Genomic DNA, 6,000 nt, shown 5'->3' on the forward strand with positions numbered 1-6,000 from the left:
GCAGCTTTCACTAAGTGGCACTCACCAAGGAAGAGAGGCTGGAAGTGAAGGATATGTTTATTAACTGGAGTTAAGGGCTCCCTGCTGCTGGACACTGCTTCCCCTGCCTGGCCCAGGGAAGAACAGTAATATCAAACACCTTTTCTCTCTTAGGCTGAACCCTGGAATAACATCAAAACTTTTAGCTTGTGTTATTGGGGAAGAGGTATGGGAATCTCCAAATCTGCTGGGGAGGAGAGAGAAAGATTCACAGCAGGGTTTGCACACACAGAAAGCAGCCTGGGGAGAGCTTCAGAGTGGCTGCATGCACTTCTACTGCTGAAATCAGGGCTGTGGGCAAATACCTCCAGGGAATGGGCAAGGAGGGCCCCACCAACTAATGGGCCACACTGCCAGCCTGGCTCTGGTCTAGGCCTTGAGCATTCACCACCCTTAAGCACAGACACAGCAGAAAGTGCTCTCCGTGCCCAGCTCATTTGAGCAAGAGCTTGGGTTCGTGCTCTCGTACTCCAGGACATGGTTTCAATCTGCATCCATGGATAACCCACCAAGCACACTGAGCTGGCTGGGCTCTGGACCCACTGCTGAGACCTCGTGCTTGCTCCTGGAGAAACAGCAGAAGCTGCTTGGATTTTGTCTACCATGCCCGTGGTGGGATTAGCTGTTACCTCCTCAAGCCTGACTTCATGGAAGAGTGGTCATGCATTATCTGCTCTCCAAGCAGCCTGGAAAAGTTTGTCTCTCCTCATAGGTTTCAACCTAAAAGGCAAAAGAAATGTCATGAGAAAAGTGCTGTTCTTGAGAAACCCTGCTCTACCTACTTCATGGGAGCTGGAGAAGAATCTCTCCCAGAATGTCCTGGGTGCAATGGCCAATGCTTGGGGAGCAGGGAATAACTCCTACCTGGAGACAGACCCTCTTCTGACATTGGCCAGTCTCCTCACCCAGCACGTGCCCAGATCACACATCCCGAGGGCTTTGTGAAGTAAAACTGGCAGCTCCTGACATTGCTGCTGCTGGGCTGGCCCCTGTCTGAGGGTGGAGCTGCCCTCTGGTTTTACACTGCCTTAGCTCTGCACAGCCTTGGTACCCCAGGCACAGTAAATACAAACAGCCCAAACCCAAAATCCTGTGGTTCCTGTTTGCAGTGCTGAACACATCTTGCAGTGCTGCAGTTAAGAAGTGATAGTCTCCAGCTAGCAATTCACAGCAAAATAATAACTTCTTCTGAAAAAAAATTAATTTAAAAAAGTAGCACCACATAATTCTGATGAGAAATAGTGGCTTGTAGCAGGGCTCTCTTCTCACTCACAAGGCACTGATGAGAGACATTTCTAGCAAGGACATTTCCACAAAAACTTCAAAAGGGGCTGCCTAAGACCTGTACCACCCCTCATGCCAGGGGTTGGGTAAATGCAAATTGCTCATGGTTTGGTTTTCTTTGGCAGTGCACACACCAGCTTTTCCCAGAGAACTGGACATTTTCAGCCTCCCACAGAGATCTGGACATGTTCTGAGGTAGCTCAGAATGTCTATCTTCTGCTTTACCCAGCTGGAAAACAGAGCCATGGAAACCCAGTGGCAGTAGTGTACAAAAGCCCCCTGCAAAAGCCAGCAAATGTCCTGATTTCTCTCCTGCAACCCAAACAGCCTTCCTGCTCACAGCCAACACATAGCTATGGTTGATTGACCAGGAATTTGGGCAGGGATATTCACCAGTGCAGTGAGGTTGCATGCAGCTCCTCTCAGCTGCAAGGCACGCTGCATAGCACAGTCAGCAGTGGAAACACAAGCACAGGGTGTGTGCCTGTGTGAATTGCCAGTGCCCCGTGCATAGCTGGGAGGCTCTGGGGGCTCCTGGTATTTGGCCAAGTTCATTTGCACTGCCTTAAAGGAAACCTACTGGGAGATGGATCCCGAGACATTTGAGAGTTGGGATTTCAGGGGGCGGTCTGAGTGAGTACATGAGGACTAGTACACTTCATTTAGGAAGAAATTATTTAGGGAGAAATTCTTTACTTTAAGAAGAAATTCTCTGCTGTGTGGGTGGTGAGGCAGTGGAACAGGTTGCCCAGAGAAGCTGTGGATGCCCATCCCTGCAAGTGCTGAAGGCCAGGCAGGATGGAGCTCTGAGCTGCCTGTTCTAGTGGAAGGTGTCCCTTCCCCACGCAAGGGGCTTGGGTGATCTTTGAGGTCCCTTCCCACCCAAACCAGCCCACGGCTCTGTGTCCCTGGGAGCAGAGGCAAGGGGGAGCTCCTTTCAGCGGCAAAGGGGCCGGTGACACGCTCGGTGCCCCGGCTGCAGGCACGCGTCCCGCAGGAAGCGGCGGTCGGCGGCGGACGCAGAGCCGGCAAACAGCTGTGGGACACTCTCCCGTTACCCCTCCGTGCGCCGCTCCCGCCCCAGGCGGCCGCTGAAATGACCGGGAGATTATCCTTTAGCAGAGGCGAACATTTATATCCCCGGGAGGAGACTGCGGGGGATTTGCGATGGTCCCCGCACCGCCACCAAGGTCAGGATGGCTGTGAGCAACCCCGCTCCTGAAAAGGGCACAAGGGAGAGGCACTTTCCTGACATCCCTGCGCCTCCAGCCCTGTTCCGTGGCTCCGGGGAACCTCTGAACCACTTGGAGCTGAAGAAGGCAGGAAGATGCTTTGCTCTGAGCCACCTTTGCAACTGCTGGCTTCAGGATTTGCCTGAAATCTGACCCACCCTTTATGCCAGGGGATGAAACGATTCATTCACAGCTTGGGGTTTCCAGGGGAGTGGTTGTGGTCCTTTGTTGGTTTCTTTGGATTTTTTTTTTCCTGTTAAGTTAAAATTAAATTCTTTTAAGAGCAAGAAGTCTCTGGGATATTTGGGGATTTTTGTTTTTGTTAGAAAAAGATGAAGAGAAGGAAATAATTCCCTCCTACCATCAATAAAATGTTTTTAGCTTGGCTATCCAAGGGAACAGAAAGCCATATCAGCATGCCTTTTGAGCAAATTTTTCAATTTTAACTAAATATTAGGGATGTTTAAAGGTTGCAAAGCAATTAAGATTTTAGGAGTTTTATGAACAGAAGTAAGAAAAGACAACTATTCAGTAACTCCAGTGAAAGGAAAGAGGAAACAGGAGTATGACCCTCACAGGATCTGGAGGATCTACCCGAATGCTGTGATGGTAGGGGAAAAGCTTCCTTAAGAATTCAGATTTTACCTCAGGCTAATTTCTGATCCCACTGCTTCAGAAGTGTCAAATTTCTGGCTTTTTTCCAAGCCTTCCCCCCTGCACCTTCCATATTGAGAGACAAGAGACAGGGAGGAGAGCAAACTTAAAAAGTAAATTAATAAATAAAACCACAACAATTCTACACACAATCCTGCCCATTCCCCCCAGCACATTTGTCCCTGGTGCAAACACAAAGCAGTAAAGAAGGGCACTCACCCCCATGCTGGCACTGCCCTGCCTGGGGAGCACAGACCTGCTGGTGGGGCCTGAGGGTCTGAGCCCAGCAGCAGCTCCCCCCCCCCACATCTGTGCAACATCTGGGCAGGTCATGCTTGGTCACCGATGGCCAAGTGTGGCCCAGGACTGATGACAATCCAGTGAGCAAAGAGTCCAGCACAACCCTACAGGCACATCTGGAGAGAAGATGGCAAAGGTGTCCCAATGTACCACTCCCCACATCCTTCTCCTGCTAAACCTGGACATCTCAGTGCCAACAACTGTGGACTTTAAAACACACATCAGCTTCAGCTGCCATCTCCATGTGAATACCACACATCTGGAGCTCTGCACAATCCTCATGCTGACCATCAACTGCTTAGGCAGAGTTAGGAGGAAGGAAAGGGCAGGGCACCCTTTCAGCCCTGCTCAGCAGGACAATGGGAAACTGCTTTCAGAGCTGTCTGGTTGCCTTTGGTATCTCCTGTGTCACATCTGTAGTGTCAGAGCATCATCCACTCACAGCAAAGCTCAGTATAGTTTGGTGTTTTCATGAGGTACAAACCACTTCTTGAGTGTTTGTCCCCAGGATCTTGTCTCAGCAGCAGTTCAGATGACAGGGACTCGAAGACTGACCTCCCCAGAGGGGAAAAGCTGAAGTGCTCTCATGCTCTCATCCCTCACCATCACCTACTTTGCAGTTTTTTCAGGGCATGCCCTAGTTCTCTGCTTGAGCAATCCTGAAACTATTAATATTTTTAAGTAACCCAGAACAGCTACAACAGGAGTTTCCCACTGCCTCCCTTTCTACTCCAACCCCACAGCTTCTAGCAAAGCACTTTTTACTCTTTTTCCTGTTCTCCCACATGCTTATGGAGACTTCCAGCTCCCACGGGACGCTGGTAGCATCCTTTGTTTGCTCTAGGCTTTCCCATCTTCCAAGTCCCAGGGCAGAGACTGTTCTAGGAGAAAGCCCAGAGCACCCATCTCAGCAGGTTAATTCAGTTGTGCTCTGGGCTTCCTGCAAGCACCAGCTCTGTGTGTTTCCATGGGATTGGGCCAAGCCAAAAAGCTTGCCTGAGGCTGGCCTCACTTCTAATCCACCAGCCTCTTTATCTCACTGACCCCCCCATCAAGGTCCTCAGACATGTAGTTTCCTATGTCACAGTCTGTTGGCTAAGCCTCAGTACAGCCATGGATGTCCCCTCTCCTAGGGACATTCCCACCACTGAGGGTCGCACTGTGTCTATTTTCTCCAAAAGTCAGGGCAGCAGAAAGTTTTGACCCTTGTTTTCGAGCTGGAAGGAAATGGCATAGGAGCAGACTTGAAGCTGTTCATGTATTTTGGAGGCTGCAGTCTCCATTTTCTCCCCTTTGAGGAGTCATCAAACAAAACTAACTGTAAGGGTAATACCATCAGTGAAGAGCAGATATGAGCACTGGAGAGGTTTCTTTCCACTGTTACTAAAGAACAGGACACTTCTCCTATGAAGAGGGAGCAGAGGGAAGCAGATCTAAGAGACCAAATTTGGAATATTGCTCCATCTCGCTTGCCAAGCCTTATGGTTATTCAGGCACACGTGAAGCAGACAAAACACAGAGCAGGAACGACAGAGATAAATCAGAAGCAAGGCCAAAAGGAGGCTGTCTCTCTGGCCCCAGGAGAGCCTGTCCTGTCCTCGAGAGCTGGCAGGCCACTGTGCAACTCCCACGGGAAACTCCTGCCACTCGAGGCAGGAGGGAGGGAATTTCCCTGCCTGACGTCAGCGCAGCTGCCCCACATCTCCAGGCGCTGTTCCGAGACACTGCGGGGCCACAGCCCGGCCCCAAGCGGGTCTGCAGGCCAGAGCGCCCCAGGACAGGTGGCAGCACCCTGCCGTGGGGTCAGGATTGCATATCAAAGGGGTGCCAGGGGCTGTGTAGGTGGAAGGCTTGGTCTCCCCATTCAGCTGCCACACGACATGTCTGGCATTCTGGCAAGGGCTGTGCCACAAATACACACAGTGTCATCACACCCTGCAGGGTCAAGCCCAGGATGGGGACAGGAACGTCAGTGACCACATCCCTGGTGGGTTAAGGTCTGTCCTGCTGTGCTGTGAGGGGGTGGGGAAGGAGGGCAGGACTGGGAGCTCCCTGCAATTTCCCATCAGTTTTCTAGCCCAGGCTCACGCTCATCCTCTCACCACAGACCCATCCCAGTTTTCTCACGCTCTGCTCACATCTTCCAGGTGTTCACACAGAAGCCTCAGAGGCTGGTTCATGGAATTCCAGGGTATCAGCTTCTGAAGTGCTGGTGACAGCCAGCAGCACCAGCCCAGCAGCAAATGAAAGAATAGGCTTCCTCTACGTGAAACAAAGCAAAAGATTTGCTGAATCAAGTTGTCTGTGTGGAGAGATTGACTCAGAGAGAAAGTTCGTAACAAGAACAGCATTTACTGTCAGCCTCCATGGAAGACACAGAAATGCAGTAAACCAAGTTTATTGCTGCATCACTCATCTTTCACAGCCTCTGACTCTTCCTCGTGAGTCAGAGCTGAGCTGAATTGTAGCAATGTCATGTTGCTGCTATCAA

The sequence above is a fragment of the Geospiza fortis genome, unplaced genomic scaffold (assembly GCF_000277835.1).
Source record: "Geospiza fortis unplaced genomic scaffold, GeoFor_1.0 scaffold172, whole genome shotgun sequence".
NCBI classification, from domain to species: Eukaryota; Metazoa; Chordata; class Aves; order Passeriformes; family Thraupidae; genus Geospiza; species Geospiza fortis.